Raw genomic sequence first — 26,711 nt, 5'->3', positions numbered from 1 at the left:
TGTCCTGGAACTACAGAGCTCCCCCTGGCTTCTTATTGGATCCTGGGATGTTCTGTTTGGGCTCCCATGAAAGTGCAGCCCCCAAAGACGCCAGTTTTGGGGGGCTGTGCTCTCATGCAAGTCACGTGACTCGTGCAGGGCCCAAAAGACCCGCATCCCAATTTTATCTGTGGGTTGTTGGAGGGTTTGGATTCTTAAAATTCTGGTCAGCCAATGCCTGTCAGTGGTTTTGATATGGAAGACCGGCTCAGATATGAATCACTTCACAGCAGTGAAACTCACTGAGGTAGCAGCAGTCTCAGGCAAGTTGGCATCAATCAGGCTAACCTACCTCACAAGGTTGTTTTTTGAAGCTAAAATGCTGTTCAAAGCAGCTCCCCAGAGAAGGGTGTGTGTTGGGGGTGGGGATGATAATGGGTAGTAAAACAAATACAGTGGTACCTCAGTTTTCGAGCGTCTCAGATGTTGAGTGTTTTTTTTTTATAATAATATTTTATTAAGTTTGACAATAGGAAAATGAAACAGTAGAAACACAGAGAAAATATAAAACACAACAATACAAACTTTCACAATACATAAAATACAAACATTTAACCTAACAAGGGGAAAAAAAGAACAATCAACACACAAAAAATAGAATAGAATAGATGTTGAGTGTTTTGATTTTTGGACGCCGAAAACCCAGAAGTAAATGCTTCCATTTTCGAACACGCCTCAGAAGTCAAACGGTTTCCGCTGTGTTTTTTCCAATTTTCTCCATTGACTTTGCAGACCGCCCTTTGCGCCTCGGTTGTCAAACGTTTTGGAAGTCAAATGGTCTTCCAGAACAGTTCAGCAACTGAGGTACTACTGTACTGGTAAACAATAAGTCGGTTACAGAGCGAATGTAGAACTTGTCACTTTTAAGCGAAGGAAGACCATAAGGACTGAAGAACTATTTTCTTCTCTCTCCCACAGTCCCCTCCTGTCAACCCCCCTCCCTTTCACCTCTCGGGCTAAGTGAGCAGTCTTGTTTGTGAGATGGGCTTTCCCAAATTCTCACAGCTCTAATCTGGATACCATTTAGTGTGACAGGCTCCTTCCCGGGTTCCCACAGCTGGTTAGTGTTTTGAATTCCTGGCTCATGAACTCATATCAGGCTACATGGGCCAATGCTCAGAGCGCAACCTAGGGCTGATATCTTTGATGACAGAGTAATGGAGGAAGCTCTGGTGCTTTCGCTGTGTTTATAAATCTGCTGCCATTTGTGTGCTGGTCTTCAAATTTTGGTGGAGAAATGGCAGATTGTTCATAATACCTTGTGGAAGCAGTTAAAGCATCAACGGAGGTGAAAATAAAGTGATTAAATATAGTTGGTGAAAGGCCAATAGAAAATTCTGCCATCATTAGTTCCTCTCTCTCTCTCTCTCTCTCTCTCTCTCCCTCTCCCTCTCTCTCTCTCTCTCTGTGTGTGTGTGCGTGTGTGCGTTTAGGAAGGTACACATTCTTTCACTAGTATTGCAGGCTGATTACAAACATCACATAACAAATACTTCAGCTGATTCTTTCCAATAAAATAGTATCAGCCTTCTAAGTTTGACCTCTCTCTCTGTTAATGGCTAAATATTTAGGAAGTCTGCAGATGAAGTGTGATATCCACTGTAGGCAAGACGCACACACACACCCTCAGTTCTTCCATCTGTAATATGGAGGAAAATAATACAGTGGTACCTCGGGTTACAGACGGTTCAGGTTACAGATGTTTCAGGTTACAGACTCCGCTAACCCAGATATAGTACCTCGGGTTAAGAACTTTGCTTCAGGATGAGAACAGAAATCATGCTCCGACGGCCCGGTGGCAGCGGGAGGCCCCATTAGCTAAAGTGGTGCTTCAGGTTAAGAACAGTTTCAGGTTAAGAACGGACCTCTGGAACGAATTAAGTTCTTAACCTGAGGTACCACTGTACTGCTATTTCTTACAAGGTTGTTGTAAGGATTACAACTAGATAATGCAGCTAAAAAGCTCTGAACTCTTGAAAGGGCTAAAAAAATGTTAAGTCATACGATACCCATAATGTACACAAAAGGAAAACTTTTTTATTGTGTGTGTGTGTGTGTGATCAACTAACACATGGTTATTGCAGAAATTTCCACTGTGGGTGTTTATTTCAGTGTTTTGGTTTGACTGTGCATTTTTTTATTATGTGTGCAGATGTTTTTGTATTTGGTTCCATATTTGTAAATCGCTCAGAAGCCACTTTAAGTGCCGTATTAATCACCACCACCATAATAGTAATAAATAATCAGTATATAATAGATGATAATCAGAACAATAATCAGAGTAACAGTAATACAGTTGTACCTTGGAAGTTGAAAGGAATCCATTCTTGAAGTCCGTTTGACTTCCAAAACGTTCGAAAACTAAATCACGGGTTCTGACTGGCTGCAGGAAGCTCCTGCAGCCAATCAGAAGCCATGGAAGCCCCGTCAGATGCTCGGGTTCCAAAATAACATTCACAAACTGGACCAATCACTTCTGGGTTTGCGGTGTTTGGGATCCAAGGTACGACTGTAAATAGATTTGTAGTCCCATATCAGACTGAAGATGATAAGCCATTAGGGTTATAGAAACTTGAGGAACAAATGTGCTTCAGAACTACCTGCAGAAAGCAGACCATCAGTCAGTCATGTTTTGCTCAGCCCTTGCTACTGCTTCATGAGATAACTTATCTAATTCACACTTAGTTAACCCCAAACCCAGCCACCCTTCAGAAATTGCACTTCTCCAATTTTTGCCTTGCAACTCGCCATCCAAGTAATGCGTATGAAAACGCATATACAAAAAAAGGCATCACAGTGGGGAAATCACTGTCCAGAAATGTGTATATTGAGAAAAATCCACACTAAAATGCTGAAGAATTTTCACGAGGATTTTTTTTTTAATGACATGGAAATTTGGAGAACTGAACGTAAGTTTGGGGGGGAAAATGAGAAACTGAGCATTGACAGATTCACCCACCTCCAGCTGTAAATGAGACACTCTTTCTTTACGTAACGGTAGCTTCTGGGAGAGCTCTCCCTTTCCTTGTGTGGGTGAAGGAAGCAAACCCATTGGTGTCCAAAAGCACAACCCAAATTGTGTCTACTCATAAGTAAGTCTTGCTGAATTCAATTTGGCTTACTCCCAAGTAAGTGAGGCTGGGACTGAAGCCTTACCATCCAGGCACCTTTTATCATATGTGGTGGAAGTGCAAAGTAACAAAAGCATTCTGGGAAATGATATATAATGAATTTTTAAAAAGTTTAAATTAACTTTGATTAAAAATCAAACAAAAAACAAAACAAAAAACACCAGAGGCTTTTCTATTAGGAATTGTAGGTGTTGATATTCCAAGGGAGCAGAAAAGACGTTATGTATGCGATGACAGCTGCACGGATGCTATTAGGCCAGAGATGGAAAGAAGATAAAGATAAACAGAGAAGAATGGCAAATTAAACTGCTGGACTATGCAAAAATGGCAAAACGGACCGGAAAGCTCAGGAACCAAGACCAAAACTTTAACAAAGAACGGGAAAAAATGTAATTTATCTTGGAGGCCACTGTAAGCAGATGAAAACACCAGCAGGATTGCAATAACACTAGTAGTATGGAAACAATGGAGTTATATAAAATATAGATTATTGGAAAAGATGCAGTAGAAAATGTTTAACAAAAGGACCCATGGAGGAGAAGGTGGGAAGTCCAGAGGTTCGAGGGAATCTTTTAACTGTTGAGATGTGTGATTGTGTTGTTATAATTTTATATTTGTAAAATCAATTAAAAAAATATTATTTTTTAAAAAAGAAGAAGTCTTACCATCCATTTACCACCCTTTCCACTTGCATTTATAATATGCGGGTGGGAGCATGTGTGCTCAGGTTGTGCCCCAAAATAATTTTATTTGCATAGCCCCAGTGCTTTTTTTCCTGGGGGGACGCAGGGGTATGCATACCCCTAAACATTTCGTCAATCTAAGTTTGGCCTCATTGAGGAGCAGTATCTCAATATGAGTAGGAAAATGAGAGTACCCCTAAAGCGTGTTCTCACTAATAGAGAGCATGTGTTGCGGTGGGGTCTATTAGGCCACCCCACTGTTGCTGGGCTGATCTGTTTGAATGGCCACAGGCTGTGATTGGGTACTGGTGTTTCTGGGGAGGTTTTGATGTTGCCAATTTGTGGGTTGGGCTCAAAGGTTTTAAATACTGGGCACGCAGCTTTGAGCATCCTCTTTTGCTGCGTGCATTGGATCACCCGCCCAGCCTCCCTGAAATGGGGATTTTGCGCTTGACCTTGCTATGCCTGTCATGGGGTCGCTTGCTTTGGGGTAGGAATTTTGTCCATTTGGATGATTGGCTGGAGCCATTTGGTTTTTGCCTACTGCGAAGCAAATCGTCACAACTTGTAAGGTTTGCGGTTAGGCATTGGTTAAAAAATTGGTTGGTGGAGGGGTAAGTGCCTACCCCTCCAATGCTGGTGCTGAAAGGGAATTCCGTTAAAGGAATCCAGGGACTTGCCATGCTTTCGTCCAAGTCCCTGGCATCGGGCTTGGGCCGCGCAAGGCCTCTGGGAGCATGCGGGGAGAGGTGAGGGTCTGGTGCCCAGCTTCATTTCTCCCCGATATTGTTTTCCCTGACTGGCTTCCGCTGGAATCCGGAAGTCAGTTCTGTCACTGGGCGGGGGGACAGATAGTCGGAACCAATGCCTAAGCAACCACTCACAGTTATGTATTTAAATAAATGTATTTAAATTATGCCAAAAACCTTAAACAAAAAATATGTGTGATGTGTGACTTATTGGGGTGGCTTGGGAACCTCAACATGCAAACATTTTTTTTAGGGAAAAAGCACTGGACAGCCCCACACTATTAGCATTTGGACAAAGCTGGCCTAAGTAGTCTGAATCCCGTCTTGCTAAAATAGACTGTGCTTCTGTTGAGGAGCCGCTCTGTCACCATTCATCTTCCAGATTGGTTACAACTAACCGGAGCCGGTTCCACTGCTGGTCTCCGTTCAGGAAACATCCAAGTCTTTAAGAAACATGGGAGAGCAAATGTTTACTGACCGTGTAATTAATATGATGATTTGCTCTGTCTATTGGCCCTTAGCACCGCATTTCCTGTGAAAGTGGTAGAAAGCTTCCCCCTTTCTCTCTCCCCCCCCCCTTTTTTGAAAAGCAAGCTGCTATTTTACTTTGACGAACAAGTCATCTTCCAAATGAACAAATGATCTATTAGAAGCCGAACAGAGTATTCCCATGGGAATAAGCATTTTGCTCCTTTTTTACAGCTAATTTCTTTCATACGGCAGGTTCCCAGACACATCAAATGCCTCACATGTTAAGCTGTTAGTCAAGATTTATAGGCTCTGTGAGCGTAAGTCAATGTTAAATCGTTCTGATAACATGAGGGCTGGCAGGCAAACTTCTTCTCAGGGATTTTCATTTTCATTTTTTTTTTTAAGAGAGAGGGAGGGAGGGAGGGAGGCTGAGATCAAGTCAGAGTATCTGAAGTGTTTCCTTGACATAAGAAATGCCTTTCTTTTGGCCCATCCTTCCTAAGTTTACTTGCTTCATTGGAAACTTCGGTACTGAGATGTTCTAAGCCTGACAAGATACAAACCGCTGCGGAAAAGTACAGTGCCGAAAAATTGCTAGTTATGATCACAATATTAAAATGTCCAGTAGCTGGCCTATATACCCTACATAATGTGACAAGGCTGCCCAAAACATTTAATTTGCTGCCTGAGGAAAAAGGTAAGATGGCGCCACCTCCACTTCCTCCAATCAGCGATGTACAAAATATGGTAAGTCCATACCCTTCAATATTTCTCCAGTGAAAATAGGGATGTCTTTTTCAATACTACTACTATAGTTGTGCCTTGGTTGATGAACGCCTTGCAACTCAAACGTTTTGGCTCCCAAATGCTGCAAACCCAGAAGTGAGTGTTCCAGTTTGCGAACATTCTTTGGAACCCGAATGTCCAACACGGCTTCTATGGCTTCCGATTGGCTGCAGGAGCTTCCTGCAGTCAATTGGAAGCTGCACCTTGGTTTCTGAACATTTTGGAAGTAGAACGGACTTTCGGAATGGATTCCATTCGACTTCTGAGGTACCACTGTACTACTAACCGGCCTCGGTCCTGTATACCTGAAGGAGCGTCTCCACCCCCATTGTTCAGTCCAGACACTGAGATCCAGCGCCGAGGGCCTTCTGTTGCTTCTCTCGCTGCGAGAAGCGAGGTTACAGGGAACCAGACAGAGGGCCTTCTCAGTAGTGGCGCCCACCCTGTGGAACGCCCTCCCATCAGATGTCAAGGAAATAAGCAGCTAATCCTTTTTTAAAAGACATCTGAAGGCAGCCCTGTTTAGGGAAGTTTTTAATATTTAGTGCTGTATTGTTTTTAACACTCAATTGGGAGCCGCCCAGAGTGGCTGAGGAAACTCAGCCAGATGGGTGGTGTATAAATTGTTGTTGTTGTTGTTGTTGTTGTTGTTGTTGTTGTTGTTGTTGTTGTTGTTGTTGTTGTTTTCTGACTGGGTTGACCCAGCCACTCTGGGCAGCTTCCAACATATATAAAAACATTAAAAAAATTAAATCTTTAAAAAACTTCTGTATACAGGGCTACCTTCAGATGTCTTTTAAAGGTTGTATAGTTACTTATCTCCTTGCCTTGGTGGGTCAAATAACTCCATCCCCTCCAACATTTATCTGATGGAAATAGGGACGTCCTAAGGAAACGCAGGGCATTGTGGGATCAAATCAGAAACAAGGATGGCTTCTGTTAATATGGGGCTGTCCCTGGAAAATAGGGACACTTGGAGGGTCTGTAAGCCTAGCAGTTGAATGCTACTTGAACACTGGTAATGGGAGAACCTCCTCAATTGCAGCTAAGGGCAGCATGCTGGCCTGGGGGCTACAGAATAGGCTGTGTGACATATTCTGTGTGCTCCCTGGCCCTCAGCACCTGCTGCCTGAGATAGCTTCTTCCTACTGCCTAATGACAGGGCCGGCCTTGATAAATATATATGGGTGTAGGACTACTCTAAAGAATACACTGTAGGCATTTTAAAAATTATAAATTGGATTATATAATCAATTGGAAAAGGTAGTAAGAGGATGCAAGAGATCCAAATACCTCAGCAACTACAACAGAGGCTGCATATACAGTGTATTTCATTTTTGCTTCTTTTCCGCTTCTTCTATCTGTCTAGGATTTAGCAACAGCACAATTTCTATATCCCCAGTCCAGCTGTTTGTTTGAAGAATTTATAGCCTATTCCTTTTCAGTTCTCAAAGAGGGTACTAACAATAAAATAACCACACAGAATAACAGTGATAAAGAACGAAACAACAATATAGTGTGCCACCTGGATTCAGGTTGTGGCTTCCCCCTTCCTCGCCCAGCCAAATGTTTGTGATTGTATCTGCAAAGGAAATAGAAAACTCAACACCCTGAACGGAGACAACCTAAATTCACGAGCAAAGGCCATTTATCTCATTGAAAGCCGTGGGAGATCTGATGACAGCAGAGAGATTTCTTCAGAGGGACCACCACCACATTATGCCCCTTCCCAAAGTTTGAGGTTATGTAAGAAGCAGGCATTGTTGTGGTTCTAAGCCTGAACTCTAATCATCTGCCATTTTGAAGACAGTCTGGTTGGAGACTGACTTACTGTGCCATGTTTACAACTGGTCCACGAGCAAACCAGTCATCCAGACAGCTGGTTTTTGGGAAGGATAAAAGGTAAAGGTACCCCTGCCCGTACGGGCCAGTCTTGCCAGACTCTAGGGTTGTGCGCTCATCTCACTCTATAGGCCGGGAGCCAGCGCTGTCCGCAGACACTTCCGGGTCACGTGGCCAGCGTGACAAGCTGCATCTGGCGAGCCAGCGCAGCACATGGAACGCCGTTTACCTTCCTGCTGGTAAGCAGTCCCTATTTATCTACTTGCACCCAGGGGTGCTTCCGAACTGCTAGGTTGGCAGGCGCTGGGACCGAACGACGGGAGCGCACCCCGCCGCGGGGATTCGAACCGCCGACCATGCGATCGGCAAGTCCTAGGCGCTGAGGTTTTACCCACAGCACCACCCGCGTCCACTTTGGGAAGGATAGACTAGCCTAATAGAGAGATTGAACACTGAAAAATAATAATATGAATATTAATAAGAGATCCCTCTAGGGCATGATTCTCAAAGGGTGTGGCACACCACACTGGCTTGGCAGGAGAGGACGGCAAGTGTGTTGGGAAGATTCAAGGACAACCAAAGGAACATTTAAACAAATCCCTGTAGTATAGTATTAAAATTATTGTTTATATCTGCAGGATATGGGCAGATATCTTTGCAAAATGAGAGCTCTTTTCAAGTTGTTGTTTTCCCCCAGTGTATTCCTTATCAATAAAAAAAATTCAGCGTGGTGCAAGCAAATTTGTATTCTGAAAGTGTGGCCCAGAGAAGAAAGTTTGAGAACCACTGATCTTAGGGCATCGCGTGGTCTAACACGACCACAATAGAACGCATACGAGCACACAACACAAATCAGGAAGCTGCCTGCACATGACTCTGGTCGGTCATGTAGTGAACCTGAGCACCCTGTAGCACATTCCAAGGAGCCTCTTGCACTCAGTGCCATGGAAACTGTCCCCACACAGATGAACCTGATGGATAATTATAATAATAATAATAATATTTAATATTCAGCTCCCAACCAAATATTAAAAACACGATGCAGCATTAAACATTAAAAACTTCCCTAAACAGGGCTGCCTTCAGCTGTCTTCTAAAAGTAAGATAGTTGCTTATTTCCTTGACATCTGATGGGAGGATGTTCCACAGGACGGGCACCACTACCGAGAAGGCCCTCTTCCTGGTTCCCTGTAACCTCACTTCTCGCAGTGAGGGATCCGCCAGAAGGCCCTCGGCACTGAATGGTGGGGATGGAGATGCTCCTTCAGGTATACAGGGCTGAGGCCGTCTAGGACTTTAAAGGTCAGCACCAGCACTTTGAATTGTGCTCGGAAACATACTGGGAGCCAATGTAGGTCTTTCAAGACCAGTGTTATGTGGTCTCAGCGGCCGCTCCCAGTCACCAGTCTGACTGCCACATTCTGGATTAGTTGTAGTTTCCAGGTCACCTTCAAAGGTAGCCCCACGTAGAGCGCATTGCAGTAGTCCAAGCGGGAGATAACCAGAGCATGCACCACTCTGGTGAGGCAGTCCGCAGGCAGATAGGGTCTCAGCCTGCATACCAGATGGAGCTGGTAGACGGCTGCCCTGGACACAGAATTGACCTGTGTCTCCATGGACAGCTGTGAGTCCAAAATGACTCCCAGGCTGCGCACCTGGTCCTTCAGGGGCACCGTTATCCCATTCAGGACTAGGGAGTCCTCCACACCAGTGCTAAGGAGTCTGCAAATGTTCCAGCTCGTACGTGGAGCATGGCCATGTGAAAATGTTTCTCAGCAGTCTCCCATGTGAGACCGTCGACACTTCTTAATTTCTTAATACCCATCAACAGGAGGCCAGGAGATTATCTATCTATCTATCTATCTATCTATCTATCTATCTATCTATCTATCATCTATCACCTGCCTCTCACCCTAAGGTCCCAAGGCAGGTTACAACATTAAAACCCAAAATTCAGGAAAGTTAAAAACAACTTACGATCACAAAAATAAAGTGGCTCCTGAAAATATACACATTTTGTATGGGAGAAACTTCATGGCAACTTTCCAAAGGTCAGTAGGTTAGTTTCTACTTACACTCCCCATTCCCTGCCATCTCTATCCTTCCTCAAGGCAAGCGAGAAGAGTTCAGTGACGTGTTTCTGCCAGGCAAAAATGTCACACTTAAGAATATTCCATGGGGTGAAGAGCTGTCTGTGAAGCAACAGAGCGGTTTGGAAGAGGCTAACCTCTTCTTTCTAGGGCTGAACTCCATAAAACAGCTAAGCAATTCTACTGCAAAGACCAGCTACAGAAGGTGCCAACTGGCTAGCATCAGTGACATCACAATGACACCACCCTAAATTCCTGAAGTGGTTTTGCCATTGTTTTGGAAAATGTTTCTTTCCTTTCTTTATGGGAAGGATGGATACATGGCAGTGTGTGTGTGTGTGTGTGTGTGTGTATTTTCCATAGGCAACCAGGCTGAGTGAAGCATGAGAGAGAGAGAGAACAGTTGATGACCAAATCAGCACTCAGTTCACTGGTATAGATGTCTGTCATAAACAAGCTTTCCTTGAATGTTTCTGTCTGTTTCCAGCCATAGTTAATCATTGGTAAGAAAAGGAATATATTGTCATTTTGTCCATTCAGTTTACTCAAGCCCACAATTTATTTCCTTCCCACCTCCCCAACTACCCAGGAGAAACAATCAACATTTCTTTCATCTCCAAGGTCAACATCCTCTATGTATTAATGTGGCTATTACATAATGAGTTTTACATCTTGCTATAGGTTTAATTAGGATAGAAGCTTTTCCATGGTTGTTTAAAATCTTCCAAATTGTAGAGCAATTACTCTGCATAATACCCCAACAGCTATTACATTTGGTTTTACTGCAAGCAATAATTGCTCACATTTTCTTGCAAGTATGTAATCAACACATTAAGAAGGGAATCTCTTCTTGTGGAGCTGAAAATGAGCTCATTTTCATTTCGCCGTTAAAAGAAAAATGAGGGAGATGCTCAAAAATAGCACATTCTCTGCGCTTTAGAGGGGGGAAACTACAAAAGGTTAGTAAAAAATAAAGAATCAATATGGTGTCCTTTCATCTTGGGATACCCGATACTGTTTAAGTCATCTTTCCGAAAGGGTTGCTTCACTTATTTCAGGAGCACCAGCAAAAGCTTATTCACAAGACCCAGCCTGATAGTACTCAAGTTTGTGGTCATATACAACAGTCCAAATCCCTCTTCATGTGTGCATTCTCTGGGAGCAGCCATCAAAAACAATCCAAATAGCCATCTGAAATGGAAGCTATCTGTGACTTGGACCAGGTATGAGCAACATCATCTATGCAAAGGCTTGCACGCTAGTTGCATTAGGGAAAATATATGATAACCAAGGAATCTGGGCATATCATTCCTCTGTGGAAAGGTAGCAGAAGATCATCTTTTCTTCACCACCAATTCTACCATAGTGGATTCCACAGCCAGGATGGTCAAGGATGATGGGATCTGTAGTCTAGCAACATTGGATGGGCACCAGGCTAGCGAAGGCAGGTGTAGACCTTCAGCTGAGAGAACCAGTATGGTGTAGTGGTTAAGAGCGGTAGACTCGTAATCTGGTGAACCAGGTTCACTTCCCCGCTCCTCCACATGCAGCTGCTGGGTGACCTTGGGGTAGTCACACTTCTCTGAAGTCTCTCAGCCCCACTCACCTCACAGAGTGTTTGTTGTGGGGGCAGAAGGGAAAGGAGAATGTTAGCCGCTTTGAGACTCCTTCGCGTAGTGAAAAAACAGGGTATCAAATCCAAACTACTCTTCTTCTTCTTCAGCAGCAGCAGCTGTGCTCTATGCTATGTTCAGAGGGAATGAGGACAAATTTCCCCACCTTTAATACTCTTACTCCCTCCCCCAACTGGTTGCCTTAGCATTTTTAGTGTGGTAGTCTTTTGGGGCACTTAGCAGAAACCGTGTTTTGTCCAATAAACATTCCTGTATGGGGGCATCTTGACTTCACCTGGTTTTGGAACACCACAATCAGGTGCCATCACACAGTGTGGCAACTTAGAATTGCAATAAATGATCACTCAGTCAAGAAGATTGCATCCCTTACGCATTCAACAAGCAAAAGCCTACTGGACTGGCATGTGAACCTTACTTACCTCAATGCTGGTGACAAGATAGTACCCCTCTCTTGCATATGAAGCACATTGTAGGTGGCACTGTGGTCTAAAGCACTGAGCCTCTTGGGCTTGCTGATCAGAAGGCTGGTGGTTCAAATCCATGCGACAGAGTGAGCTCCCTTTGCTCTGTCCCAGTTCCTGCCCCCCTAGCAGTTTGAAAGCATGCCCGTGCAAGTAGATAAATAGGTACCGCTGTGGCGGGAAGGTAAATGGCATTTCCGTGCGCTCTGGTTTCTGTCCCGGTGTTCCATTGTGCCAGAAGTGGTTTAGTCATGCTGGCCACATGACCCGGAAAGCTATCTGTGGACAAACGCTGGCTCCTTCAGCCTGAAAGCAAGATGAGTTCCGCAACCCCATAGTTGCCTTTGACTGAACTTAACCATCCAGGGGTCCTTTACCTTTTTACCTTATGACAATTTAGGGGACTGAGAGGGCCATGTGACAACATGTAGGATGATAGGGGGCTCAGGAGGAACATCTGGGAACTGCTGTTGCTGCCACACAGCATTTTCTGCCTGCGGCTGTTGCTCCCCTCTGTCTAACGGTAGGGCCAGTCGTCCTGGATGATACCTGAGTTTTCCTATGAATCTTTGGGAATATAGGATCCAGAACAGGAATTTGAACTGGCTAACCTGCGTGCTGCCGCTTCAAACTCTCCAGTGCCATAATTTGCAGCGAGGAGCTACAAAAGAGCTTCACCCTTTATGTTCCATATGGAAAGAAGATCAATGGCAGGGGTTTATGGTTGACAGAGATGGTATCATTCTCAGATCATATTCCAACGTCATTCTGCAAAGCGGCGGGGGGTCTTTTCTGTATCGCAGCCTATGATCAGAAATGGTTTCATGTGTGTTTCTCTTTAGGCATGTGTGTGTGCATTGAATGTTTGTTCTTTGTTTAAACAGGCCACGATTTAATCAAGGCAGTATGCCCCATAACGCAACCCATTCTCAGCAGCAGGCAGCATCTTTGCTTTATCATCAGAAGTGATAAACCTAGGGAGAGTGTCAGAGGGGTTAGCCACTTGGTCTTGTCAAGCATCTCCTGCAACACATTTGCTGTGGTGGTGTGGGAACCTCTCTCTCTCTCTCTCTCTCTCTCTCTCTCTCTCTCTCTCACACACACACACACACACACACACACTGCACACCTGCAATATGAGAACCTGTTCAGAAGATGAGGAATCTTCAGAAGATGAGGAATCTGGCACTTGCTAAGAACCGAAAAAGCATAAAGACACCCAGCAAGTTATTGGTGTGTTGGTTGGTGGTCTGCGTGCGCGCACACACACACGCACGCACACACACACACAAATTTCAGAGGGGAGGATGCCAGCATATGGTTCCCATCTTGGAATTTCTCAAAGCTCTTTTTTCACGCTGACTCACAGATCGTTGCAACGGCTCGGGGACCCCCCTTGGTGGGAAAGTAACTAGTCAGTGACTTGGAATCGCTTACTTGACAACGTGTGCCCTGTCACACAGGAGGGGAACAAATTATAGCTCTCGGCAATCATGAAGTCTTCAGATGTTATGGTTTTCTTATACAGAAGGAACTTCTGTGTAAGGAAAACACATAAAGAATGTTTATATCCTCCTCTATTTCATGTGTGTGTGTATGTGGACTGTGATTGCTTGTTGGCTGGACAGAATCCAGACCTTTAATGTACTGTTCCTATTTGCACACAAGTAGGGGTGGGCAGACCTGCCCATTTCAGTATCTCTCAATTTCTCACTTAGAATGATCATGGACCATCCTAAAAAGCTGACCCTGTTTTTTTTAGTTTTTTGAAGACTCTATATAGACACATGCAAACATATAGTAGAGCTGAAGTGCACCCCCCCCCATTTGTTTACTTTGATATTGACATATCCTCATCAATTACATCTTAAGTTACCTTTGATTTGGTTAATTTCACAAAAGGCTATCCAAAGGCTAGCCTTTTGCTTCTCAGAGCTAAACACTTGGACTGATTGGCTGGAAAGGCTGTAAGAATGAATTAGGCATTTTGTTGTTCTCAAATGTGGCTGGATTAGAAGTTACAGTATTTTCCAGCCCTTTTGGTCAATCACTATTTCCCCCCATCCTATTTGGCTACTGTGAATGTCACAGCTACAGCATCCTCCCCTCCTTTCCCTTGCCTGCTTTTTTATGAATGGGATGCCCTGTTGGTCAATCTAATAAAGGTCTTTTCATTATACTTTCTCTCTATGTCAGATGGCATTTAGAGAGGTTAAAGGGGGGAGAGTTTCAGAAAACGCATGGCATTTTCCCATCGGCTACTGTTATGATAGCACAGATTAATGTGGCAAGTATGATGCATAACAGTTCATCAGCACATTTACGGCGCACATAGGCAGAAACACATTAAATGATACATTTTCTGTGAGGGTGAGATTTGGGCTCTTGAGTCCCATTACATCACCCACTGCATCTCTATTGTCAAAAATCCAAAGGGGTTCTCTGCAAACATCTTTTGACTTAAAAATAAATAAATAGCCAAAGCTAAACCCTAACCTGACATTTATTTTCTAGGAATGTAAAAAATAAAATAAAAGACATGGGTCTAACCGAGGCTGGCACTGCCACTCTCTTCTATTTTTGTCAGTCTTTCACAGCTGTGGTTGCAGTGTAGTAGCAATTATGGTAGCCCAAGCCAATAAACCGTTCTGGGGAAAGGAAATCAGTTTCCTTCGTTTGTCTGACATGGCCCAGTTTGGGGCATTCCACCAGCTACTCCTCAGTCATAGAACCTCTTAACAGATACAGCATGAATCATATTTCATTCTCAGACTCCTTTGAAAACAGGGGTTGGAACCAAAGCTTCTGAGTAATTAAAAAAGAAGAAGACAAGAATATCCTCCCATGGTGAGCCACTCTATGCCGTATCAAGCCACGACTTGGCCTGCACACCTCTGTGTCTGAAAACAAGGGAGACTCTTTTGAAGAGTCTCACTGTTTATTTGCCTGGATCCCTCTGTGCAGACAGACAGCCCTGAGAAACTTCTGTACACATGCTACAGATGTTTTCCTGTCTGCCTTTTCTTTTGGCCGAATGTGTCTGACCTCTAACATGCCCACAGGGAAGGGAAACCAAAATAAAACCCATATACAAAATGTGGGGATCAGCGGCTGGGCGGCAACACTGCTCTGAAGGCTCTGGACATGGTAGTAGATTACAAACTGAACGTGAGCCAAGTATAATAGTGGGTACGACGATGTTACCCAGAAGGCAGTGCCATTTTTAAGCCCCATAAGAAAATGCAAGAATGAGCAAGCCATCCGAATGTTGCAGCCTTTGGGGAGACTTGTCTGGAGAAATCTGAGTCTAGAAGGGAACGCGGCATTGGAAGATGGAGGCTGAGCTATTTTTCGCACAGTGTAACTTGGAGAGCAGTGCAGGTGTTCTAGAAGCAGAGATGGTTTGAAGGAAAATAAGGAAAACAGCAGACACAATTGTGCACATTCTGCGTTGAGTAGGGCAGGCAGAGATTTCCTTGCCGTCCTGAGTTTGTTGGAAACAGCTCTGTTTCTTTTCTGCTACAGTTCAGCTTCTGCTAAAACCTACATTATCTGTCTCACTCGTGGCTGTGGTCGAAACGAATGCAATTAACTACATAAGTAATTTCAATACATTTCAATGGAAGGGAAATGTCAAAAACAATGCACACCTAAGAATGTTTGGGAGATGATTGTTCAAGGTCTTTGCAGCTATTGTTGGATATGTGGTGCCTTTTGATCCACTTTTAAGTCTTTTGGGAAACATGGAAAAGGATATTCAATCAGAACACATAACGACAATAGGAAATTGGTTGAGATCTGTAAGAATTTTCCTGGCCACTAATTGGCCACCTCAAATACCCTTGGTGATGGAATGGATGCTAAAATATTGTGCAATAGTTAAACTAGTGGAGATAGTTGGATCAAGGGAAGGAAGATTGGAAAAGAAGCAGTTTGAAAGATCATAGTACAGTACTTTTTTCGTTTATTTAAAGCAGCAGTACAATCTACAGGTTTTTTATGATTTCATGCTGCTGAGATAAGCAACATAAGGAATTCATAATTTTGAATGCTGCAATATTAGGAAATATTTAATAACTGGCTATGAATGATCTAACAAAAGTTGGATCTGGAGCGGGTATCATTTGGGCTCTCCTTCCAAAAGGAAAAATGAGTGGGCACTATTTTCTAAAACAAGCCATCATAGACTGTGTGGGGTACAATTGTGCATAATATACACTTACACCTTTAATAGCCCCTGGTCTCCTTTTCAGAATTAACACCCATTTGCAGCACACTGCAGCTCAGGCTTTCCCCTCCTGTTTCAGGAGTTTAAACTGGGTAGCTAGACCTGGACAGTTTCAATCTCACCTGCTGAGAATATCAGCTTTCTGGTATTTGGTGGGGACAGAGAACTCTTACAGTGAGCTTAATTAAGCATGGACTGTTTGACTTAGCTGGGTTTGGACTGCAATAGGTTATTTTTCCTGGCTGGGTGCCAAGCAAATAAAGTTTGTCTAGGATAAGTAGAACAGCCAGCCTCCATCCTGCTGCACCCATTCATGAGCCACTCCATGGAATGTTATAGTTTTTGAAGTGGGGAGATCCTTGATTCCTTTCTCCGTTTTGCGTTGTCTCTAAATGGAAACTTTCTGTGGGATCTTAGCTTTCAAATCAGTGATAACCACCCCACCCCGAAGCTAACGCCAATACCAGTCAGTTACTGCACTGTCAGGAAAAGATTAATGTTGCGTCAGGGTGCGGAGGGCCATGTCTCATTATTCAGCATCTCCCAGCATTGCATTGCATTTTAAAATGTACACTTGGAATGCCTTAGGCATGTGACTGAAATGTAATGTATGGAGGCAGTGCTTCCCCCCCAAAAAAAATGTTTAGGGGTACTCTCATTTTCCTACTCATATTGAAATACTGCCCCTCAGTGACGCCAAACTTAGATTTACAAAATGTTTAGGGGTATGCATACCCCTGCGTCCCTCCAGTAAAATAAAAACCACTGCCCTTAACCAATGACAGTTATCAGGATTCTTTTTTTTGGGGGGGTACCATAAAGCCATTCCCAAACTTGAGAGGAGAGGGGGTTGCGGGCCACCCCCTCCCACACATGCGGGGGCTGGCCTTCTGCCCCCGCGAGAACAAGGGAATCCCCGGGCGTGCCTGCGACCCTGCCTTCCAATTGGCGGGTGGGGGAGGCGTGGCCTAGCCCATTTAAGGCCAGGCGCGCCCGGGGACCGCCCTCTTTGCCCCGTTCCAGCTGACCGGTTTTCCCATCCCACCCACCCTTTAGGCTTAGCTAGCTATGACCTTGCTATGGACTCCGGTTGGTCGCCGAAAGGGGCCTGGTAGGAATTTTTCCAACTTGGCGCTCTTCCAGCCTTTTGGTTTTTTCGCCTACCTCGTAGCAAACGTCACAACTTCCTCGGTATTGGCGGTTAGGCATTGGCAGGGGTAATTGTTATGCAAATGAAGGGGGGAAGGAAGCGCCATCACCTTCCCCCAAGGAAAAGGGTAGTCCGGTAGAGGACTCTGGGGGGCGTTGCCTTGTCCGAAACCTAGGGAGGTAAGGGCCTCTGGCACGCCCCCGAGCGGTGACACCTGTGGGATCCTAGTTGGCGTACTTCAACAGGACTCCCACGGCTTGTGGATAACCCTTCCCGGTCTCCATGCCGGGTAGTCGATAGGAGCCAATGCCTAAGGCCAATACCTTTCAATTCCTGTAATCAATAAAGTTGTGGCCTTTTATGCCCATTAACCTTAAATAATGTGTCCGGTGTCTTCATTTCACATGGGGGGAGGGGATTTGCCACGCAAGTATTCTTTAAATGTATGGTGTTGGTGTGACCTTAAAGAGAGAGTTGTGAGCAGATGAAAACATTAGCAGGATTGCAATAACACATGGAATGTGGCAAATACTATGGATATAATGGATTTATATACAATATGGACTATTGAAAAAGATGCAGTAGAAAAGGTTTAATAATAGGACCAGTGCTTTTTTCCCCTTAAAAATAAAAATGTTTAGGGGTACTCTTATTTTCCAACTCATATTGAAATACTGCCCCTCAATGAGGCCAAACTTAGATTCACAAAATGTTTAGGGGTATGCGTACCCCTGCGTACCCACCCCCCGAAAAAGCACTTTATGGAGGTGACAAGCTCATGTTGAGAAATACCTATAACATACTGTGGCGTTTGCCCATTCGTTTGAAAATGTCTGTACAGGGGGAGGGAAAGGGTTAAAATGTAGACCAATAGGAAAACCGGAGGCGGAGCCTACCTGTTTATAAAAGGGCTTACCCGAGGTTTGGGTGTGGGTAGTTGGTTGGTTTTAGTGGGTTGGTTGGTTGGGAAAGGTAGTTGGAAAAGCAGTTGGCAGGCAGTTGGAAATAGAGAGACAGTTAGTGCAGTGGGTTCTTATGTGAGGGGAGGTAGAAGAGATAGAGACAGGATAAAATAAGACTAAGAAGGTAAAGAGTAACAACATTTTGGAATGCAGTTTGTTTGTGTCTGCAATAAACTACACTCTTCTTTGTTAACTTGAGAACCTGCTGAGACTAAGTGATTTACCGGGGAGGACCTGGTTGATGGCAGCGGATTAGTGGTGTATGGGTCACTAGTCCATGAGACAACCGGGGGCTCCGTACGAATGCCACACATACTATCACACATAGTAGGGAGTCAGGGTTGATTGCAGCTCCCTGTCAAATGTTCATCTGAATCCAAAACCGGGTTTGCACGGTGTAATGTGTGAAACAGCCTTCAACTGCTGCTTGGTCGAAGATCTTCCTGGAGTCTTCAGCGAGGAAACTTCCTTTTCTAATTTCTGCAGAGGAATGTGCTTTGAATGCAGAACTATCAAAACAGGAGAGCAAATAGGAGTCATGAACACAGGCCTACTATTGGTGATAGTTTAAAAATGTGATGATACGCTTGTGGCAAGCTTTATCTCATTCCCTGTAGAAAGTCAGCCTGAGGGAAAGTTATTGGGACAGGCTCCCCCCCCCCCATAATTTGATGGGGATTGGCTGAAAGTAGACTCTGGGGGAGAAATTATCTGCATTTTTCAGGAGCCACAAAGGGCACATTTCTCTTCTGTTACTTAGACCAAAAAGTAATATTTACTGCTGTTTAAGCCATGGTAGAGTTTTCCAGTACCCCAGCAGCATCTGACTTTATTGACAAACAGAAGATCATGGGAATTGACAAACAGAAGATCATGGGATCCAAATTTTGTTCAAGGGACAGCCTACGGTTCAATGCCAGAGGAACAATGCCACATTAAGAAATGAAGGGAGATGCCAGTGAGCTGCCATGACTTGCAGCAGTGACAAAGGGTTTATTTATTTAAAAAGAGAGAGAGAAAACCTTACTCTCTGCTAACTCAATTGAAAGGTACCCCCCACCAGAAAATTCAGTACCTCCACCCACAATTTCTTTAGACACTTCCTCCCCACCTTCGCAACCAGGATTTAGTTGAAATCTATATTTTCTACCTCAAAGTTTAAAAATGAATAAATCATCCGTATTTATCAATCTTTCAAAAAAATGGAAATGCTCACGCAGTTGGATGCTGGGTAGCTGGCAATTCATCAGATTCAAACTAGATTGCTTCTGTACATGTCTCATGATGCGCTCAATCAGTTTCTCATCTATTTGTGTCACAGGCTGAATACACATGGTCACCTCCAGACATTGTGTCTACATTCAGAAAGAACAGTAGGTGCATCCTGGCCCCGCCCACAACAGCCACACTGAATTCAGTATGTCAGAGATTGGGCAGCTGTGTGTGGGATGTTGAAGACAAGCTCAATAGCCATGGTTCTTGCCTCTCTCCTTGGGTAGGCTACACACGTGGAGGCAACTGTGTGTCTTTTCCTACGAAGGGTTTTGTACCATGCTCTTCAAGATGCCTTGGGGCAAAGATGCAAAAACCATTGATCAGAGGTGATTCTTGTTATTACTGCAGCTGTAAGATATGCCACTGTGAGCAAATGAAATGTGGCAAATCCTGATTCACCTGACATACAGTGGTACCTCGGGTTACGGATGCTTCAGGTTACAGACACTTCAGGTTACAGACTCTGCTAACCCAGAAATAGTACCTCAGGTTAAGAACTTTGCTTCAGGATGAGAACAGAAATTGTGTGGCGGTGGCGCAGCGGTGGTTAGCTAAAGTGGTGCTTCAGGTTAAGAACATTTTCAGGTTAAGAACAGACCTCCGGAACAAATTAAGTTCTTAACCCGAGGTACCACTGTACTCAGAGAATAACACCGGTGTGAACTGGCCTTATTTTCTTCAAATTGCATGAGAACATCTATATTATTTAGCTAAGCAGCCTTGATTTGTTTGTTTAGATTAATCAAATGTTGTCTACATATGGTTATGAGGAAAGCTTAGAACGGAACTGAATAATTAAGAGTTTGAGAAAACAAGATGTCACAAAACAGGAACTCTCCTGAAATGCAAACCACTAAATTGTTTGACTTGAGACCACGTTGCTCCAATAACACTGGAATGAGTAAGAGTTGAGCTGGGTTTTCTAAGAACAAGCAGGTGGGTAGAACAAGTGCATAGAATGATAGTCAGTGTTTGCTTGGATAGCAGACAAATGTCCAGTGAATGCAGACACAATCAAAGCTGTTCTTTTGCCCAGTAAGAATGCTAATTATACTGCCTTCGAGTTTCATAGGGTAAAGTACACTCTGTTCATGGGAAAAACCCTCCACACTTTGAGATAGCCTCCCATTGAGTCAGAAATTGGCAGCAATGACACCAGCCCTTTTGTCTCTGGTCTGACCCTAAAATGGTTTCAGCAAAAAGGGGTCATGGCTTTGGATCTGGAAGGAAGTAGGAGAAGGCAAATTATATGGAGAATTCTGTCTGTACCAGGGTTCCTTGGCACCCTCCACTGTGCCCAAAATCTTCACCTTTTCCCAGTTCAGTCAAAACAGATTAGAGGGTATCAGGGATACATTGCAGTTTGCAAAAGTGGGGCAACAGCAAATTACTGGAGCAATGACTTTAAAACAAACTTGTTCCAAAGCTTCTCATGGAGCATCGTTTCTTGCCATGCCCAAATGATAGGTTTGTGTGGTCACCTTAAGAGATGACCCACAGCCTCCATTTATCATTTAAAGGTAAAGGTAAAGGGACTCCTGACCATTAGGTCCAGTCGCAGAGGACTCTGGAGTTGCAGCGCTAATCTCGCTTTATTGGCCGAGGGAGCTGGCGTTTGTCCGCAGACAGCTTCCGGATCATGTGGCCAGCATGAGTAAGACGCTTCTGGCAAACCAGAGCAGCGCTTGGAAACGCCGTTTACCTTCCCGCCAGAGTGGTACCTATTTACCTACTTGCACTTTGACTTGCTTTCGAACTGCTAGATTGGCAGGAGCTGGGACTGAACAACGAGAGCTCACCCCATCACGGGGATTCGAACCGCCGACCTTCTGACCGGCAAGCCCTAGGCTTTGTGGTTTTACCCACAGTGCCACTCGCGTCCCGCTATATATTAGAATCTTGGAAATTACAGGTGTCATTTCCCCTCAAAGTCTGCAAACCTTTATACTGCAGACAAAACTTTAATGAAGGTTTGGGTGTGCTCCACACAAACTGAAGCACTCCAAGGTTCTATTAATCTCATTGGGAGAGCTATATTGCAGTCCTATATATGCCTCCTCAAAAGTAAGTTTCATTAAATTCATGGGGCTTGTTCCCAGGAAAATTGGTATAAGACTGCATCCTTTGGCACCTGTTTAATTTCTGCCTTTGAATCGAGTGGGGCTTGGAAGCCTGCAATCCACAGAATGACTCGCGAGTCTCTGATTTGACTTGAGACATCTTGTTCATACTGCCATCAGGCCACCTCCCATTTCGTTGCTACAGGTGTCCCAGAAAGTTAATTTTCATTGCTTGGGGTTGATGTTCATGAGCTGCCTTATGACTCTGGGTGACTGTCACAGGGACAAGTACAGGCAAGCATTGCTAGTCCTATCCAAATTACCTTCTCTCTTCCTCTCCAAGTGCTGGGTGCTTCCTCCTATCCTTCCTCTCTTCTTCCGTAGTTTCCTCTCGGCTGTTCTAAGGCTGCTTTGCCCATCACTTGCTGCCTAGTCCATCTCTTCTCTCTACTCTGTCCTCAACCTGGGATGGTTACTGCACTTTGAAGGCTCACCATTGAATTTGGGGTGCCAGGCAACACTTGCACCTACTATCTGCACACACAGCCTGCTGTGATCTGTTTTTTTCTTACCCTCTCCTGGCCATTGAGACCTCATGAGGATGCTGCCTCCCTGAAGGAGAGAGAGAGACTGGCCATTATGACCTCATGTTGATAGTGGCCAATGAAGGAGTGAGACTGGTCATTGTGTCCTTGTGCTCATAGAATCATAGAATCATAGAGTTGGAAGAGACCACAAGGGCCATCGAGTCCAACCCCCTGCCAAGCAGGAAACACCATCAGAGCACTCCTGACAAATGGTTGTCAAGCCTCTGCTTAAAGACCTCCAAAGAAGGAGACTCCACCACACTCCTTGGCAGCAAATTCCACTGTCGAACAGCTCTTACTGTCAGGAAGTTCTTCCTAATGTTTAGGTGGAATCTTCTTTCTTGTAGTTTGGATCCATTGCTCTGTGTCCGCTTCTCTGGAGCAGCAGAAAACAACCTTTCTCCCTCCTCTATGTGACATCCTTTTATATATTTGAACATGGCTATCATATCACCCCTTAACCTCCTCTTCTCCAGGCTAAACATGCCCAGCTCCCTTAGCTGTTCCTCATAAGGCATCGTTTCCAGGCCTTTGACCATTTTGGTTGCCCTCCTCTGGACACGTTCCAGTTTGTCAGTGTCCTTCTTGAACTGTGGTGCCCAGAACTGGACACAGTACTCCAGGTGAGGTCTGACCAGAGCAGAATACAGTGGCACTATTACTTCCCTTGATCTAGATGCTATACTCCTATTGATGCAGCCCAGAATTGCATTGGCTTTTTTAGCTGCCGCGTCACACTGTTGGCTCATGTCAAGTTTGTGGTCCACCAAGACTCCTAGATCCTTTTCACATGTACTGCTCTCAAGCCAGGTGTCACCCATCTTGTATTTGTGCCTCTCATTTTTTTTTGCCCAAGTGCAATACTTTACATTTCTCCCTGTTAAAATTCATCTTGTTTGTTTTGGCCCAGTTCTCCAATCTGTCAAGGTCGTTTTGAAGTGTGATCCTGTCCTCTGGGGTGTTAGCCACCCCTCCCAGTTTGGTGTCATCTGCAAATTTGATCAGGATGCCCTTGAGTCCATCATCCAAGTCGTTGATAAAGATGTTGAATAAGACCGGGCCCAAGACAGAACCCTGTGGCACCCCACTAGTCACTCTTCTCCAGGATGAAGAGGAACCATTGATGAGCACCCTTTGGGTTCAGTCAGTCAGCCAGTTACAAACCCACTGAGTGGTAGTGCTGATGTTGTCCAACTGAAGGAGAGGGATTGGCCATTGTGACCTCATGTTGATAGTGGCCAAGTGAAGGAGAGAGACTTATAATTGTGTCCTCGTGCTGATGTTGTCCACTTGAAGGAGAGAGATTGGCCATTATGATCTCATTCTGGTGCTGATAACAATGTGAATGATGAATAATAATACAGGGCATTATAGGGACGTTATTTGGGAATTATAGGGACAGAACTACCCAAACTGTATAGAAATTTGTTCATGTATGCGACTACAGCAGCAAGAATGTTACTTGCCCAAAAATGGAAAGAAGAAGAAGTCCCATCAAAAGAAGAATGGATACAAAAACTTATGGAATACGCAGAAATAGAAAAACATACTGGAAAAATAAGAAATCAATATCACAAACTTTTTATAGAAGAATGGAAATGGTTTATTGAATATTTACAGATAAATTGTAATCAGATAAGAACATTGGCAGAATTATTGTAACAACCTGCAGTTTCCTAAGAGTATATATTTAAAGTAGATGAATCAATGAGCAAATTAAGTTGATTTGGATATGCAGAAGATATTAAAAATAAATTTAAGGAACTGCAGAAAGAGGGGGAAGGAATTCAAGTATTGAAATGTTAAAAGGATTGTAAAATTAGTGAAATGTATAAATAATAAGAATAAGAATAAGAATAAGAATAATGCAGGGCATTCTGTTGTATAACAAAATATAGTTTGTCTTCCAGTGAAAGCAGGGAAAACAAGCTTCCTGAGGAATCCGTCAAACCTTCAGGTGCATTAGTCCTTTGTTGCTTTGTTTGCTTCTGCAGAAAACCAGGGACATGCATCAGGCTGGACTCTGAATTGGTTCTGTGAGAAACAAATGGGAGATTGGGGTGCGGGGGCGGGTTGCAAAAGCAAATGTTCTGACATGAATTGCTGCCCTAAAGGGGCCTGGCCACCAGGTTGTTTCACATAAAGCTCTAAACAGTTACCAGATGAGCAATAAAAGCAACTTCCCAGAACAGCAGATCAGCTGCAAGCTTGAGTCAGTGCATTCTTAGGATAAGGAGCCGTAGAGTAGAAACCTTCCCCACCCCCAAGTTGTCCTTACCTGGAACAGTTTGCTTCTGCTATTGTGTTTTGGTCAAATGAACAGGGGGGAAAATGCTAGCCATTTAAGATGGCCTTAATGTGGCTTTGAAGAGGGGGGTGTACATCAGTTTTTCCCATCTGCACATGTGATGAATTGTTCTAATGATCAGCAACTATATGGATACTTATAAGAAAGATGATGCCGCAATGAATTTGTTAGTCTTTAAGGGACGCGGGTGGCGCTGTGGGTTAAACCACAGAGCCTAGGACTTGCCAATCAGAAGGTCACGGTTCAAATCCCCACGATGGGGTGAGCTCCCGTTGCTCGGTCCCTGCTCCTGCCAACCTAGCAGTTCGAAAGCATGTCAAAGTGCAAGTAGATAAATAGGTACTGCTCCAGCGGGAAGGTAAACGGTGTTTCTGTGTGCTGCTCTGGTTCGCCAGAAGTAGCTTAGTCATGCTGGCCACATGACCTGGAAGCTGTACGCCGGCTCCCTCGGCCAATAAAACGAGATGAGCACCACAACCCCAGAGTTGGCCACGACTGGACCTTATGGTCAGGGGTCCCTTTACTTTAAGGTATCAAGGCTCCAGCCCTTTCTATGCATTGTTTGCGATAGGACATGGTTGTCTAGAAAAAAATGCCAATGCAGAATCACTTGCCTGCATGAACCACGGGGATTTTCTTGACCCCCTCAGAGCTGATGACATGCAGAGGGAGCAGAAAGGGGAAAGATGTCATTGTGTTAGTGGGGCTAGTTGTGCCGACTTCTGCTAGTGCAACTGTTCAGCTGAATCCGGCCCATAGATATATTTCATTGGAATACAAGCATATAATGGCTTAGCTCAAAGGCCGTTCACCTGCAGATGGCTAATTTGCAATTTCAGTGATTTTCTGCAGTGCTAACAAAGGACAAGAGAGAAATAAATAATTGCTTTTCATACCAGGTGCTTGTTGAGCGGAAAAAGTTATTTGGACTCTGAATATCTGAATCAGAACAGTGTGAAACTCTATTTGAAGTTATCCCAGATGGTCATTTGTGAAATAAAAACTTCAATTTAATGTGCCAATTCAGTGTTACGGAGGCAGAGAATGTGTCACATTTGGATTCTCTATAGCATTGGCACAGTTTCCCTTCTAAGTGTCTGTGAAAGGTTTTTGACTACTTATAAAACCCATCCTTGCTCATTAATGTAAAATAAATTTTGAAGCCATCACAATATGTTCCTCACATTGATTCAAATGAATAAGAATTGAAACCCAAAAGTAAAGCAGCCCAGTCATAGAATATAAATTAATTTTGGATTTGATTTATTGAATACATACTCTGACTGAAATGTTCTCCATTTGTCAGAGTCAGAGAATTGAATCACAATAGGCTGCACTCAGATAACACTTTATTCCATTTTCTTGACATTTCTTGACCTGATAATTTTTGCATTTTATGTGATCTTTCACATCACATAAAAGCCACTCGTAGTTGAAGTTTAGCACTCATATTTGTGTTAATTGTTTCCAGAAAAACCCCCTCCTTGCCACACTGTTAACTCAGAAAACCATGGGAATTTTGTGTTGTGATTTCACATGACAAAATGCAACAGGTGGGAATGTAAAGGAATGAAGGAAATCAGGACAGAAGTGCTAGCATTACAATCAATAAAAGCAATTCACATTTTAATGCAAAGTTCCCTAATTCCCACTTCCTGAAACAATTCATGAATCGAAATGCAGCTTGTCCATTGAACTTCTCTGAATTTTGCTATGTAGTTCTCCAACCAAATAATGTAAACAAAGAAATGTTTGGTGGGGGAAATGTACGCCTACCTCAGTCAGTTGTCCAATCTCGCCTGGGGGAAGTGTTGCCAAGGAGACCAGGCCAGGTAGGGGAGGGACTACCTGCCCACACAATAGAGGGAGGATCTTACCTGGGAATCCTCAGTTGGCTCCAGAGCTTCTCCCACCCTACCCACCCTCAGTTAAGTCTCATTTTGCAGGTTAACTTTTCTTCACAGGTATGCGGGCGCTGCTACGTCAAGGTCACTGTTGAAGGGCCAGAAAGGAATTCCCCATGCATTGGCAGGTTTTGCCTTTCCCGTAGGAAAACGTCACAACTTTGGCGTTATCAGGCCTTGGGCGGAATCCTTTACTCTATCTTCCTCTTTGCAGCTGCGATACCAGGGTTCCCCATTAAAGGGGTTTCTGAGGGGAGGCTTTGACCGTACACTGAGAGGTCGTCATTGCTCTCCCCTGTGACGGTGGCGTAACGGGGGCAGTTATCTCTGCTTGAACATATGTTCTCCAGA

General features: G+C 44.1%; 2 long non-coding RNA genes across 2 annotated transcripts; one reads left to right on the top strand and one right to left on the bottom strand.

Annotated features, from left to right (window-relative positions):
* Positions 1–6,368: 6,368 nt before the first annotated feature.
* Positions 6,369–18,252, bottom strand: LOC128410015 (uncharacterized). Its single transcript, XR_008329368.1, has 4 exons — positions 18,161–18,252; positions 13,324–13,423; positions 9,777–9,841; positions 6,369–7,441 (listed from the first exon to the last, which is right to left on the bottom strand). It is a non-coding gene; the product is annotated as an uncharacterized LOC128410015 (long non-coding RNA).
* Positions 18,253–18,262: 10 nt separating this feature from the next.
* LOC128410014 (uncharacterized) lies at positions 18,263–21,934 on the top strand. The gene is made up of 3 exons (XR_008329367.1): positions 18,263–18,350; positions 20,239–20,437; positions 21,767–21,934. It is a non-coding gene; the product is annotated as an uncharacterized LOC128410014 (long non-coding RNA).
* The last annotated feature ends 4,777 nt before the right edge of the window (positions 21,935–26,711 follow it).

This window comes from Podarcis raffonei, chromosome 3 (assembly GCF_027172205.1).
Source record: "Podarcis raffonei isolate rPodRaf1 chromosome 3, rPodRaf1.pri, whole genome shotgun sequence".
Taxonomy (NCBI): domain Eukaryota; kingdom Metazoa; phylum Chordata; class Lepidosauria; order Squamata; family Lacertidae; genus Podarcis; species Podarcis raffonei.
This window is presented reverse-complemented; position numbering and strand designations above follow the sequence as displayed.